Here is a 16,263-nt window from a genome sequence, read left to right as displayed (position 1 = left end):
TAATTTTACACACTTAGAATAATTCCAGTGCCAAGCCTTGATTTAAAAAAAAAAAGAAGGGGGCTTGGGTGGCTCAGTGGGTTAAGCCTCTGCCTTTGTCTCAGGTCATGGTCTCAGGGTCTTGGGATCAAGCCCTGCATCGGGCTCTCTGTTCGGTGGGGAGCCTGCTTCCCCCTCTCTCTCTGCCTGCCTCTCTGCCTACTTGTCATCTCTCTCTCTCTGTCAAATAAATAAATAAAATCTTAAAAAAAAAAAACAAGATAAAGTGCATTTATCTAAAATCAAGAGCCAATATCACACTTGTTCTCAGGATAAGACACAAAGCTCTAGTCTGGAGGGATTCAGAATAAAGTCAGAATTAAGACAAGTGTTGTCAGTTAGGTGTCAGCAATGCTAGTTGCTATAACAAACAAACACCCAAATCTTAAAAGCTTCCCACAATAACAGTTTATTACTTATTCACAAAAAGGAGGATGAGCATTCCTGGTCAGTGGGCACCTCCTATGTTGCCTTTTGGTGATTGAAACTCTCTCTGCCTCTGGCTCTCCCATTGCCTAGAACCCCTGCTACATCGTCTATCCGAAGACAAAAGAAAGAGAGGAAGGAATCCCATGGGAAGTCTTATGGGTCCAGCAGGGAAGCCCAATACATCACTTTCACCCAAAGTCCAATGGCCAGCACCCGGTCACAGGCCATACCTACCTGTGAGGGGGCCTGGGAGGTACAGTGTAGTTCTACACCCAACAGGAAAAGGACATGGGTGATAATATAGCTAAGACTGCTCCCTCTCATCTGCAGGACTGTTTTACAAGTCACTGATCCTCTCTGCACATTTGGCTGGCAGGCAGCGACTGCCGCCTGAGCACCAGTGATTATAAAGATGTCCCAATGTCAGAGATTTAAAATGTGAAAAACTTAAAGACAATGAAATATTATATATGAATACTGGATGAACTTATACGAAATGCTGTATTTGTCATAGCCCAAGGATGAGCGGGACTGTCCAGCCGTGATCCCAAAGGCAAAAAGCATAAAAGAGAGACTTAATTACATAAAAATGAAAACTCCCTCACATCAAAAAAGAAAATTAAAAGCAGAAGAACCTACAGAAGGGGGAGCGGATATTTGTAATATGTGTGATAAAGAATTAGTAGGCTCACTATTTTAAGAGCCCTTACAAATCAATAGTGAAAAAGATGAACACTCCAAGATAAAAATGGACAAAGAACTGTAACAGGAAATTAAAGAAGAACTAAAAATGGTTAAATATGTTACATATAAAACTATTTGGTAGTCAAAGAAATGCAAATTGAAATTCCAGTATGCTACCCTTTTTTTTTTTTTAACCACTAAGTGGACAGAGATCTGAAAATTGATAATGGTGTTTGCAAAGCCTGGAAAATAGAGACCATTACCCTTCAGAAAAGGATGAGATTGATGTGCTGTTTAGGGCTGTGGATAAAATCTTAAGTCCATGCATGCCCGTTAACCCAGCAGCCCCACTTTTGGAATCTCTCCCAAGGGAAGAAATGAAGATATCTTAAAGATATATATACGAGGCTGTTAATCACAGGGGTTTTTAAAATTTAGTTTTTACTAAAGTTATACATGCACATAATTTTCAGAGTACAAAAATTCTACATGGTTTATTAGGAAAATTAGCGATTCCTTGAAGCCCCACCCCCTCCGTCTCATCCTATACCCCCTCTTTCTCAGTCCCAGACTTGCTGCTTTCAGTCCTTTTGGTATGTACTGTGTTTTCTCTAAATAACATGTTTACTTGCTACTACTTGATTTCTCATTTTTTGTCATTATATAATGATTTCCCATCATGGAAAGGGAGGATTTGGTCTCTCTCCAACCCCCTGCCCTTAGACACATCCCCCACAGAACATGCACATACCTCTCCCTGCCTCCTTCATCAGCCTCCCGGTACAGTTGTTTGTAATTCTGATTAGATCAATTCATTATTCGCCTTCTTATGACTATAAATCTGTTGTCAAAAGAGCCATATAGAATACTACCTCCCCCTCCCAATAATATTTTGTTTTCCCTGGAGGTAACAGTTAACTTATTCTTTTCATTGACTTATTTTGCTAATATTGATCACCAATTTAACCACAATTTCTTCCAATGAAAATATTGAACATATTACTATTCCATCATGTTCTGGCTTCCACTGATGCAATCTGAAATATCTGTTGCCATTTTGAGCCATAATCCTTTGTGTCAAATCTACTTTTTCTCTGCAAACCTGTAAGATCTTTCCTCTGTCCCCCTACCCTCTATTAAGGCCTGTTCCCAGCTTCGAGATAATCGGCAGCCCTGCCTTTGGGGGCCTCTTCATGGTTCTGTGCTATACATCAGCTTCTTTTCTAAGTTTGGGATTTGTCTTTCTTGGGCTTTTTAAGTCCATCAACTTTCCAACTTCCAAATTGCTGTGGTTAATGATTCCTCTATTGTTCTCCTCCTCTTTGTGTGTGTTTCTTTGTTTCTTTTTAAATCATGCTACTATGGTTTGGAGAGAAAGTAAAATTGAACCAAGGTTAGGTCTTTGGAGTCTTGCTTTGAGGCATGTCGGGGGGGCCCCATCTCACAGTTCTCTCAAAACCAGCTGGAGTTCAGCTGGGTGGCATATACTCTCAGAGCAAAATAATGACTAAAGTGTCCAAACTAAGAAAATTTTAAAAAATACAATAAATCCCAAAACAATATAAAGGAGATGATGCAAAACAAAATCAACAAAATAAAACACAAAAATGCAATGGCAACCAACAAAGCCAAGAGCTGATTCTATGAATAGACAAAGCAGACACATCTTGGGGAAGACTGATCAAGGAAAAGAAAGCTACAGTAATAACATCATAAATGAAAAGAATAACACAACTACAGTTAAAATGGAGGTTTAAAAGATAAGATTAAGACAGCGAAATATCTGAAGATTTTGCTTTTGCATGTCACTGTATTTGCAAATAAGATTATTATTAAAATTTAAAAAGTAAGAGAATGCTCTCAACCACTTCAAGCCAACAAGTTTGAAATCTTAGAAATAGATAAAGTCCTACCAAAACTGGGGGAAAATGTTCTCAATAGTCCTAAAACTACAAAAGAAATTGAAGCAATAATTGAAAACTTTCCACAAAGAAAACTCAAAGCTCAGATGGTTTTAGAGGTGAATTCTACCAATATTTCAAGGAATAGATAATCCCAATTATATATGAATTCTTTCAGGAAACAGAAAAATAAAAAATACTCCAAATTCATTCTTTGAGGTCAGTATCATCTAAATACCAAAATTAGACAACTTAAAACACGAGAAAGGAAAATTATAGACCCATTTAAACTCATGAGTATAGGCTAATAAACCTAAAAAACATTATTAAAATAATCCAGTGGTGTATGAAAAAGATAACCTACCGTAACCAAGTTGAATTTATACTAGGAATACAAAGATGGGTTAATATTAGAACATCTAGGGATTCCTGGGTGGCTCAGTTGGTTAAGTGTCTGCCTTCAGCTTAGGTCATGACCCTGGGATCCTGGGTCCAGGTCCTGAGATTGAGTCCCACATCAGGCTCTTTGCTCAGTGGGGAAGCTGCTTCTCACTCTGCCTGTTCCTCCCCCTGCTTGTGCTCTCTCTCACACAAATAAATAAATTCTTTTAAAAAAAAATAGAACATCTATAATGGCAAATTACCATATTGATAAATAAAAGAGGAAAAAACATATGATAACCTAAGTAGATGCAGAAAGGCATTTGACAAAAGTATATACAGATATACTTGGGAGATACTGTGGGTTTGGTTCCAGACTACCATAATAGAAGTGAATATCACAATAAAATGAGTCATATTAATTCTTTTGTTTCCCAGTGCGTATAAAAGTTGTGTTTACACTATACTGCAGTCTATTAAGTGTGCAATAGTATTATATCTAAAAAAAATGTACGTAATTTAAAAATACTTTATCAAGGTACCTGGGTGGCTCAGTTGGTTAAGTGTTTGCCGTTGGCTCAGGTCATGACCCCAGGGTCCTGGGGTCAAATCTTGCATGGCGCTCCTTGCTCAGCAGGGAGCCTGCTTCTCTCTCTCCCTCTGCCCCCCACTCATGCTTGCTCTCCCTCTCTAGTGTGCTCCCTCTCAAATAAATACAATCTTTAAAAAAAAAATAAAATAAAAAATAAAAATACTTTATTGCTGGAGCACCTGGGTGGCTCAGTGAGTTGAACCTCTGCCTTCAGCTCGGATCATGATCTCAGGGTCCTGGGATCGAGCACTGCATCGGGCTTTCTGCTCAGCGGGGAGCCTGCTTCCCCCTCTCTCTGCCTGCCTCTCTGCCTACTTGTGGCCTCTCTGTTAAATAAGTAAATAAAATATTAAAAAAAAAAACTTTATTGCTAAAAATGCTAACCACCCTCTGAACTTTCAGCAAGTCATAACCACCGATCACTGATTGCTGTAACAAATAAAATGGTAACGAAAAAGCTTGGAATATTGCAATAATTACCAGAATGTGACCCAAAGACACAAAGTGAGCAAATGCTGTTGGAAAATGGCACCGATGGACTTCCTTGACAAAGGGCTGCAACAAACCTTCAATTTCTAAGAAACATGGTATCTGTGAACCGCAGTAACGTGGAGAGCGCAAAAACAAGGTATGCCTGCACTGACCGATGGAAAACCTCTAAGCCGGCTAAAAATACAAGGAAATTTCTGTAACCTAAAAGAAAAAACTGTAAGGAAACATTATTTGATATGTGAACAATAGAAACAATTCCTTTTTAAAAAGATTTTATTTCAGCAAGAGAGAGAAAACATGTGCAAGAAATGAGGAGGACAGAGGGCTAGGGAGACAGAGAATGACTCCTTCAGCAGAATCCCTACTGAATGTGGAGCCTAACGTGGGCCTTCCTCCCAGAACCCTGAGATCATGACCCAGGCTGATATTAAGAGTTGGCCACCCAGGGGCTCCTGGGTGGCTCAGTGGGTTAAAGCCTCTGCCTTCGGCTTGGGTCGTGATCCCAGGGTCCTGGGATCGAACCCCGCATCGGGATCTCTGCTCAGCGAGGAGCCTGCTTCCCCCTCTCTCTGCCTGCTTCTCTGCCTACTTGTGATTTCTGTCAAATAAATAAATAAAGTCTTAAAAAAAAAAAATAGAGTTGGCCACCCAACCCATGGAACCACCTAAGCACCTCTTCCTTTTCTTTTCTTTTTTTTTTTAAGATTTTATTTTTAAAGTCATCTAGACACTCAACAGGGGCTGGAACGTATAACCCTGAGATCAAGGCTCACCTGCTCCACCGACTGAGTCAGTCAGGCACCCCAAAATGTTTCCTTTAAAATCAGGAAAAGACAGAGGCTCCTGGGTGGCTCAGTTTGTTAAGTATCTAACTTGATCTCAGGGTCATGAGTTCAAGCCCCACGCTGGGCATGGGGCCTACTTAAAAGAAAAAAAAAATCAGGAAAAAATAAGGATATTCCTGGTTGCCTTTTTTATTCAGCATTGCACTACTGAATTTATTTTTCTCAAATAAATGAAAACATTTAATGGCAGAAGTTTCTAAATAGAGGTGCCTGGGTGGCTCAGTCAGTTAAGCATCTGCCTTTGGTTAAGGTCGTGATCTTCGGGTCTTGGAATCTAACCCTGCATTGGCTCCCTGCTCAGCAGGAAGTCTTCTTGTCCCCCTCCCTCTGCCCCTTAGCCCTGCTCATGCGCTCTCTCTCTCTAGCTCTGTTCTCTCTTGTTCAAATAAATAAATAAAATCTTAAAAAAAAAAAAAAAAAAAAAGCAGGGGTGCCCAGGTGGCTCAGTGGGTTAAGACTCTGCCTTTAGCTCAGGTCATGATCTCAGGGTCCTGGGATCAAACCCTGCATTGGGCTCTCTACTCGGTGGGGAGCCTGCTTCCTCCTCTCTCTCTGCCTGCCTCTCTGCCTGCTTGAGATCTCTCTTTCTGTCAAATAAATAAATAAAATCTTTAAAAAAAAAAAAAGCAGCTGGAGGGAAAATATAATACATTTTCTTTTTTTAAAAGTTTTTAAATAAATTAATAGAACTTAAAAAAATGGTATGAACTTTAAAAAAAAGATTTTATTTATTTATTTTTCAGAGAGAGAGAGAGAAAGAGCACAAAGCAGGGGAGCAGCAGGCAGAGGGAGAAGCAGACTCCTAGCTGAGCAGGGAGCCCTACGTGGGGCTTGATCCCAGGATCCTGGGATCATGGCCTGAGCCAAAGGCAGACCCTTAACTGACTAAGTCACCCAGGCATCCCAGTAAATGGTATACATTTGAAAAGAAAGAGATAGGGGTGCCTGGGTGGCTCAGTGGGTTAAGCCGCTGCCTTCGGCTTGGGTCATGATCTCGGGGTCCTGGGATTGAGCCCCACATTGGGCTCTCTGCTCGGCGGGGAGCCTGCTTCCCTACTTCTCTCTCCACCTACCTCTCTGCCCCCTTGTGATCTCTGTCTGTCAAGTAAATAAATGAAATCTTTAAAAAGAAAGAAAGAAAGAGATAAACTCTCATTATTTGAAAATGGTATGACTGTCTCTCTAGAAAACCCAAGGGAATCTGCAGACCAATTATTGCTTAACAACATCACTGGATATAAAATCAATAGGCAAAAGTCAATGAAATTCGTAGTCATTAAAGTAGAAACACAGGGGTGCCTGGGTGGCCCAGTCTTGAAGCGCCTGCCTTCAGCTCAGGTCATGATCCTAGAGTCCTGGGATCCAGCCCTGCCTCTCCCTCTCCCACTCCCCCTGCTTGTCCTCCCTCTCTCTCTGTCTCTCTTTCTGTCAAGTAAATAAATAAAATCTTTAAAATAAAATAAAGGAGAAACACAAATGGTAAATAAACTTAGGAAAATATGTTCCACCTTTGTAGTCATCTGGGAAATTCGGTTTTAAATAAAAACATAACCTTTTATTGCTTACCAGAATATTTTTTAAAAATCTGACAACAGCAAATACTGGAGAAGAGCTGAATTAAGCAGAAAGCTCATAGGGTTCTGGGAAGAGTCACTGTTACAACCACCGTGGGAAGCCATTGGTACCATCTCGCCAAGTTCAGTCTAAGATGCCTTGAATCTAGAGGTTTTATACCAATGTACATGTTCCAGAAAATCTGAGTGTGTACAAGAAACATTTATAAAGGTACTTATGGCAAAATTGTTTATAATGACAAAGAAATCTTAAGTGTTGATTCATAAGAGAATGAGTAAAATTGGTGCATTCGGAAAAAAGAAAAATATAATACTGAGTAAATAAGGAAGATATAGAAGGATAGCATTCTACTCGAAATTCCAACACCCCACCCCCACCTCTCTGACTTTATTTTTCTCCTTTGCTTCTCTCGCATTCTAACATACCATAATTTATCAAAAGCCAAATTTCAACTATAATTCATAAATTTTGTTTACCGTTTAGTTTATCCCATGGACTGTACCTGCCATTAGAACAATGATCTTTGTTTGTCTATTTTGTCCACTGATATTTCCAGGGTTTCAAACGATACCTAACATACAGCAGGCACTCAGTAAATATTTGTTGAGTGAATACTAGATGGTAGGAAACCACATACTGAAAGTTGAAAAACATGCAGAACAATACTACTTAACATTTGCAGATAAACAGTTCTGGTTCGGTTCCCCTTCCCCGGGACAGAGGTAGGGCATTGGATCAGGAAGGGATGCCAGGAAACTTCAAGCGTCCCTGTATGGCTTTATCTTCTAAGCTGGGCAGTGGAGACAGGAGTATTTATTACACAATGATTGACAATTTTTGCATGATGGAAAAAAATTCACCTTACAACTTTTTTTTAAGTAAATAGGAACAACAAGCACCTGCAGTGGTTCTTAGAGTTTCTAAGGGTTTTCCCACATGATCTCATGGGTTGAGAATACAGAAGGGGCTTCCTTAGGCCAGCTCAGAGCAGGGTGGGGCCTGGGACTGAGGGTTCTTCCAGATCTGCCAAGGGGGAAACCCCAGCCAGAGACAGAGGAAAGGGCAGCCCAGGGGTCACAGCTCCTGGATGGGGGGGGGGGGCAGGCTGCGTGAGAAGCGGGCATTGTCTTGCCCTGTCCTCACCTGGGAGTTGGGGACTGCCACAGCAAAGGGGGCCTGGCTTCCTCTCCCCAGAGACCAGAGGCTTGCTGCGGGGTGCCCCTGTCAGGGACGCTCCTCTGGGGCAGCCCTGGGTTCTGTGTTAGGAAACCCGGCAGTTGTCCCAGCTCTGAATCTGGGTCCCTGTGACTTCTCTCTGCTCAGTCTCCTCTCCTCCCCAGGATAACGAGACAGTAAGTAACCACCCTGTTTTGTCTCCTGGGCTGCTATGAGGATCAATATTAAGCAAAGAAAACTTCCCTGAGCCAGAGACCAGAGTCTCAACGCAGTTTCACATTTTCTCCTTTTTTTTTTTTTTTAAAGATTTTATTTATTTATTCAACAGACAGAGATCACAAGTAGGCAGAGAGAGGCAGGCAGAGAGAGAGGGGGAAGCAGGCTCCCTGCTGAGCAGAGAGCCCGATGCGGGGTTCGATCCCAGGACCCTGGGATCATGACCCAAGCCAAAGGCAGAGGCTTTAACCCACTGAGCCACCCAGGTGTCCCCCAAATGATCATTTTTATTGGCTGAAGAATCATTAAGATGAGAAAAGACACATTTGCTTGAAAAATACCCTACTTGGCAATATTGTAAATCCAGTTTACAGCTCACGTAACTGGACGGCCTTGAAATTGTTTGTTTCCTGACATACATTTCTAAAGGTGGGAGAATTCAGACAAAATGAGCCTTTATTAATATTTAACATTTCATAACATATTTACTGTGCACATTTAAAGTACTTACAAAATGCTCCCACACTGGGCTAGTTTGGCCCCATCATCTCTACCATTCAGGCACTTTTAATTGTTTATTCCCCGCCCACAAACAAGTAAGTGTTGTTCTAACTCTCACGCCTGCAGCTCCAGGCCTGTGAGGTCCCTCTGTAACACAGGAAGGAACCAGCTCATAGCCAAATGCTTCACTTGCTAGGAATTTGCTTTCTGCCAGGTACTTTCTTGTGTTATTTTGTTTAATCGTTGATTCTATTAGATTAGTACAATGGCCTCACTTTACCTATAAGGAAACAGAGATGCAAGTCATGGGGATCGAGTCACTATGGACATAGCTGTTGTGCTCAAAGAACTGGTGTCCAGAAGCAGGAGCCCTGCCCCCAGCTCTGTCCCCGCCTCTAGGTTATCATTTGGTCCTTCTGGACCTTCTCTCTGTCCAAGAGAAGCCAAGCGCTAAGGATGGGCACCGTCATCTGGGTTCCTCCCTGGCTCCCCGGGGAGGACCGATACCAGCTTTTCTATCTCGGCACAGAACACTGGGATAGTCACGTTCTCAGGGCTCAGCGGAGCATGGTGGGGCCACCCCAACCAGCTAGCGGTGGGTTGGTACACGTGGTGTTTCATCACTCACTCGGGAGCTCCAGGATTCAGACTTACCCTTTTCTTCATTCTCCAAACACGTTTTGAGCATAAACTGCTGGCCCTGCTGGCCCTGGATCCCCAGGAGCCCAGGAGCCCGCTGCTCTCTGCCTTGGGACACAGGCCTGGGGCTGGGCTAAGTCACCTCTGTGGCCTCTGACCTCTGACCGCAGTTCCCTCTTCTGTAAAGTGGGGATGATGGTGACTAGCTGAGCGCGTTGTTGTGAGGCTTCCATTAGGAGAGGCTGGGACTGAGGCCCCACGCAAGAGAGGAGCTGCGGGAGCTCCCAGCTGTGACTCCTGCGTGCTGGGGAGCTGGGCCTCACACCCACAGCCAAACACACCAGCAGGAAGAGGGTATCAGGCTGCAAGCGGAGGGTGTTGGGAGGGAACCAGCAGAGCCAGAGTTGGCACTAGCTTTCCGGAGTGATCCGAAATGCTGTCTGCAGCTGGAACTTCCATTTAGAAGCTGGGCAGGAGACGAGCGGCAGAGGGAGCAGCCGGCAGGCTCCAGGCGCCCAGCACGTCTTGGGGAGCTCTGCCCGTGCTTTCTGCCCAACGACAGAGGCCCGGCACTCACTCATTTGATAAATACGCATTGAGCATCTGGCATCGCTCTCCCAGCTGGAGATGTGTCAGTGAACAAGCAGATCCTCTGCCCTCAGAGTTTATGTTCTGGCGGAGAATAGACTGAAACAGGACAATAAACAAAAAACAGGATATATCCGATTCGTGGTGAGCGCTAAGGTGGGCGCTAATGAAGCAGGCTGAGGGGCATGGGGCGTGTACGGTGGGATGCCATCAGGAAAATCTGCTGAAGGGCTGGCTGGAGAGTGAGATCTGCAGAGAAGAGAGTTCCAGGCCAAGGTCCTGGGCGAGCAGGAGCCCAGGACCTGACAGAGTCTAAGACAACCAGGACCCCAGGGAAGTGGGAGAAGAGGGGAGTGCGGGCTGTATGGGTTGGGGTGTGGCTCTGGGATGACCCCCAGGGAGACAAGCCACCTGGAAGAGGCCCCCCACAGGGCCAGGCAAGACAAGGACAGGTCCAGAGGCTACTGCAGATGGCGCTTGGACCAGGGTAGAGGCAGCGGAGGGGAGAAGTCAGGTTCTAGGTGCACATTAAGGTAGAGCCAAGAGAAGTCTTTGCTGAGCTGGACTCTGCCCTCCACAACCCTCTTGGGGCCACAGGACAGTAGCCTTTCCTGTAACCTCACCAAGTGGTACCCTCATTCCTCAGGTGATTGCAGAAATAAGACTTTAAAACCTTCCTTTTCCCTCCTACCCCCAAATAAAACTAAATGTAATCCCCAGATGAAAAGCTCCACCCCCAGGACGGAGGCAGGATTAGATGAGATTTGTAGGACCAGGTTGACTTCCAGTTTAGATGCTTTCCATAAATTAATTACAGAGGAAAGCTGGGAGGGAGGTCTTGGGACAGCTCTTTCCTCTTCCAGGACCACGGGCTGCTGCCTGCGGCTTGGGAGCCCCTGGGACTCCTGATTTCTGGCTGAAGGTTGTGCTCTCTGCCCCTGCGGGTTAAGTATCTTCATCACCAGGGAGAACATGGGAGAACACTGGGGCTTTGGTCTTTCTCCTCAGGGCAATGGGGAGCCATGGAAGGTGGCAGGCATGGAAGGGGCAGGGCCTGATTTGCTTTCCAGAGGAGACCCTCTAGCAGCTTTAGGAAATTTGATCGGAGGAGGTGAGGCTGGAGGTCAGGAGGTCCAGATGGGGCCTTGAAGGGGGGAGGGAGGAATGGAAGAGGAGTCAACTCAAGAGGGTGAGTTGAGCCCACCTCCCTCAGCTCCTCCTAGTCAACTGTGGCTCTGCCCTTTGGGCCCAGACCTGATGCCCAGTTCGTCCAGGCCCTGGGCTCCTCTCTGTGTGTAGACTGCAGTCTCTTGGGACCCAAGTCAGGCCAATAACTCATTTCTGAACAGTTTGAGCTAAATATCATAGTTCCACTTCTCCTGAGCTCTTTGTCCCTCCTTGTCCCAGATCAGGGTTTTCAGCCCAAACAGCAGCAGGTGAGCGAGGGACTTCCAGAAGCAGTTTGTGGGACTTTTGCTGAAACAGTTGAGCAACTTTCATGTGCATCGTGTAGGGAGCCGACTCATCCCTCCGAGCTCCATGCTCCCCCTTGGCCTGTCTTCAATCAGGGATGGGGCCCTGGTGCTCATCCACAGAGAACACGGTGACCTTGGCCTTCCAGCAGTGGACCTGAGCTCCTCTCCCAGGTCCTGCTCAAACCCTTTCCCTCAACAGAACCTGCATGTCCCATTCTATATCACATGGTGAGGCCATGTCACCTCCTCCTCTAGGAAGCTATATTCAGCCCAGATCTCCTTGGATGGGCTGACTGATGGTATGCAGGGAGTAAGGAAACCCAGCTCCCTGGCCTGGGGTTTCAACAACCCTGAGATATAACTTACACCCCAGAAACCAACCACCCCACCCAAGTCCTCTGTGGGACTAGGCCAGAAATGGCACCACTGACCTTCCTCCCATTCCCCTCCAGTGACTGTCTCCTTCCTAGGCTCATTCTGGGAACACTTCTTGGATAAACCACTTGCATGGGATCTGATTCTCAGCTAAGAGCCTGCTCCCGGGGAACTGATTGAAAAAGCTTCCATGCTTTTACTCCTGCTATTTCCTTTTCTTAGACCATCAGCCGCGGCAGCTTCCTTACAAAGTAGACTGCCGCGTGCCAGGTCCCACATAGCCTCTCCTCCTGCAGGGAACCTTCCAGTGGGCTGGCCCTGCCCCGAGGTCCTGAGGAGCCCGATGGCCAGCCCAGGCTCTGGGGAGATGGCCCCCTCTCCTTGGCTCCACCCCGTTGAACCCGCAGTCCAGATGGCACATGGACCTGTGCCACCCCCAACCCCACACCCTTCCCAGGCCTCCGTGGCTCCATCTGTTTAATGGGGGTGCTGGCCTCTGGTCTTTGCCGTAGCTGAGCTCAGCCATCAAGAGAGCTCATTCAAGAATGAACCTCCCTTCCCTGCTCCCAGAACCAAACACTCCAACAGTTACAGCTTGTTACTAAGTCCCAGCCATGCCCTGAGAAGGTTTAAGGAAATGGCTCTGGTTTAAAAAAAAAAAAAAAAAAAAAAAAAAAATCCCCAGCAGAAATAACACGTTCCCACCATAGGGAGGCCTAGAAATCGATTACATTAATGTTCAGTGACCTTTTCCTTTTCCGTTCCCACCAAAGCACATTCCTGGCATCTGTGCACCAGCTGGGGTGTCCGGCAGCTGGGTGACAGGTCTCTGCCCGGAAGGCAGAATGGTGGCCCAGATGCTAGCTTGTGGGTCCACATGGAGCCTTGGGGCAGCACAGCAGCTGGTGCAGGGGGAGGGCTTTGTTAAGCCAAATCATCCTGGGAGGGAACCTGAGTCTGGACACCAAGAGGCCTGGGCAGGTCACTGCTCTGCCTGGAGCCTGCTGGTTACCCAGGCAGGTTACTGTTTCCTGCTAACGCTCTGTTTCCCCATTTGAAGAATGGGGTGTCCACCATTGCAGGGGGCCCCCTCACAGAGAACATGTTTACGGACTGTCCACCCCAACTGGACACCATCCGCCCCCCGCCCCCCCACCGTGTGTGCTGGTGCTGATGGAGCTCCTGGTTCGTGGGCAAGTGGACGAGGTAAGGCGTGAGGGCCGGAGGAGAGGGCTGTGTATGGTACGGGTCACTCACACACACCAGAGGCTTACAGCCAGCATCCCAGGCCATAGAGAGGGACTCTGGGCAGAAGCAGAAGCTCCAAGAGATGCCCTGAGGCTGTGGATAAATTGGTCCCTGGGGAGGTGGTGGAAGGAGCCACTGGGGCTGGCCAGGGGCTTGGGTGAAGGCAGTCATGGGTGTTGTGCTCAAATGCTTAGGTGTCACTCTTTCCTGGACTTGAGGCCTGGCTCAAATCTGGTAAACTTGGGAAAATCTTTCTGTCTCTCTGTGTCTGTTTTTTTGAGGAATAGTAACAACGCCCACTATCAGGCCTGTTTGGTGGTGAAGATCCCATCGCCTGAAGCCTGACAGAGCTGGGCTCAGTAGGGCTCCTAGGTGAACATGGCTCCCCTGTGCACAGGTGTCCAGGCCAAGGTCCTCTGCTTTCCAGAAGAGCTGGCCCAGGGTCTGAGAAAGGGGCAGGTCACTTCCTGAGCCAGATGGAGAGCTACAGCAGAGTTGAAAGTCCAGGGTGAGCCAGGTCTGCTTCGAGAACTGGCTGACCCCTCATTCTTCCCTTGGCCCTGGTGGGTCTCCTGAAAGCCTGTGGGACAAGTCCTGCTAAGCCTCCCTTCCTTCCTCAGAGAGGCCACAGCCCCCACTCCAGCCTGCAGGACCACACACTCACCCTCTTCCTGGGGACATGCCTCACTGGGAAATGAAATTCAAACACATTTCCCGAAGGCCTGGGCTGGCCAAGGGGGCCCAGCTAGACTCTGCTACCCTCTGTGGCCAGGGCTCGGGCCCTCTGTATGGTAGCCTCGGTTTCAGGCCATCAGATAGGATCTCAGGCAGGGGCCAGGATGAAAGCTGCATTGAGCCTAGCTTGGTGCACATTGTCAGGGAAGTTCTTTTTCTTCTCTGGGCCTTATTTTTGGTATCTGTATAATGGGTGAGCAAGAGATCTCTGCCTCTTCCAAGTCATTATAACTATTGTCCTCTGGGCCAGAGAGGTGAGGGAAGCACAGACCAGAATCCAGGTGTCCTGCCTCCCAGGCCAGGGGGTCTAGGACCAGGCAGGTGAGCAGAGGGAGACTTCTGGGTGATGGGCAGTCAGGTCCTGAGACCGTGAAGAAGAACAAACATCCTGGGTGTTTCGAACCCAGCCCCTGGCTTCCTGCATGCACCCACCAATATGTACCCTCCTCTGAGCACAAGCCACAGGAAGGCACTCCATCCGGGAGAAGACAAGTGGGTGACCTAAATTCGAACCTGGTTCTGCCCCTTATGAGCTGCGCAACCTTGGGCAAGTCACTTTGCTGATCTATGTCTTAGTTTCCTCATCTGTAAAATGGGGGTCCTAAGATCTGCCTCATTGGCCTTTGCAGGGATTAAGTAAACCTGTGTGCGGGAAGCCCCTGGCACGGGTCAAACACTCACTAAGTGGAAGCTCCCTTTCCTTGGGGCCTCTTCACCTCCTCCTGTATCATCCTCTGTCTCATCTTACACTGCCCATCCCAGCTGCTTCTGCTTCTCTTCCCTTTCACCGATGCCCATGCTTGCCAGCCTCCCTGCCTCCAGTCACTGCGTCCGTTCTGCCAGGAACACCTCTCTCATTCCCACAGCTTATTGCCTTCATTGTTCAGCTCAAATGCCACCTCCTCCAGGAAGGCTCCCCTTCTGTGCCAGCAGACAAGAACAGATAATATGGGCAGCCGAAGGGGCAACTCTCTGCCCACCGTGGCCTCTACCTTCTGCCTGGGTCAGAATCCAACACACCGAGCCTTTCTCTCCCCCACCCCGCAGTACACAAAAGTGCCCACTAGGTGGTGATACAATGACGATGTCCCCGCGGGGATGAGCAACCAGGGAGGCCACTGAGGCGCCGCCGCCAGCATCATTTCTGCATTCCCTCACCAAATGTTTCCTGAGGCCTGAGGAAGCCGGCAGGACCAGGACGACAGTGGCAAACAAAGCAACAAAGGCCCTGCTCTCAAGAAGCTTATGCTCTAACGGCAGGAGGTAGAGAAAAGACACAGCAAATAAGGAAGGCAAGCAAGAAAACCACGGGACAGAGGCGAAGTCTGCACAGAAAGTGACCAAGTGAGCATTTCTTCCGGGAACAGCAGGATCTGTCATCAGAGTGTCACTTAGAAGCTCAGAGAATGGCCGGGCCGAGCTGGAAGTTTCCCTAGCCTCTTGCTCCTCAAAGTGTGCTCTGTGGATCAGCAGCGGCAGGTGGGAGCTTATAGGAAATGCAGAGTCCCAGGTCTCGCCCCAGTCTCCTGAATTAGAATCTGCATTTTAACCAGATCCTCAGATAATGCGTGCGCACGTGAAAGTGAGAAGCTCTGCTCCGGTCCAGAGCTGTAGGGGTGACCCACAGCCGTGGGCCAAATCCGGCTACCCACTCTCATACAACAAGGGTCTTGTTTAAAAAGGGACAGCCAGGGACACCTGGCTGGCTCGCTCAGAGGAGCGTGCGACCCTTGATCTCGGGGTCCTGAGTTCAAGCCCCATGTTTTTGTGTAGAGATTACTTAAATAATTTTTTTAAAGATTTTATTTATTTATTTGTCAGAGAGAGAGAGAGCACAAGGAGGAGAGGTAGGCAGAGGGAGAAGCAGACTACCCTGCTGAGCAGGGAGCTCGATATGGGGCTCCATCCCAGGACCCCGGGATCATGACCTGAGCCAAAGGCAGACACTTAACTGACTGAGTCACCTAGGCGCCCCTAAAATAAGTAATTTTTTTTATTCCGAAGAATAATACACTTTATGACACATGAAAATTACATGTACTTCAAATTTCAATACCTGTAGATAAAGTTATATTGGAACACAGCCTTGTGCATTCGTTTAGACTGTCTGTGGCTGCTCTCAGGCTATGACAGCAAAGCCAAGTGGTGCCACAGAGACCACAGGGCCCACAAAGCCTCATATATACACTACTGGGCTCTTTGTAGAAAAAGCTTCCCGATCCCTGGTCAAGTGCATCCTCCTCAGATGAGAAATCAGGGCTCAGAGAGTAGAGGAGCTTGTCGAGGCCTCCTAGGAGCCCTGTTCATACTTCCATTCACCGCTCAAGGACCTGTTTGCAGAGCCTCTGGTTTGAGCCCTTGAACCTTTTCTG

This window comes from Mustela erminea, chromosome 12, assembly GCF_009829155.1.
Source record: "Mustela erminea isolate mMusErm1 chromosome 12, mMusErm1.Pri, whole genome shotgun sequence".
NCBI classification, from domain to species: domain Eukaryota; kingdom Metazoa; phylum Chordata; class Mammalia; order Carnivora; family Mustelidae; genus Mustela; species Mustela erminea.
This window is presented reverse-complemented; position numbering follows the sequence as displayed.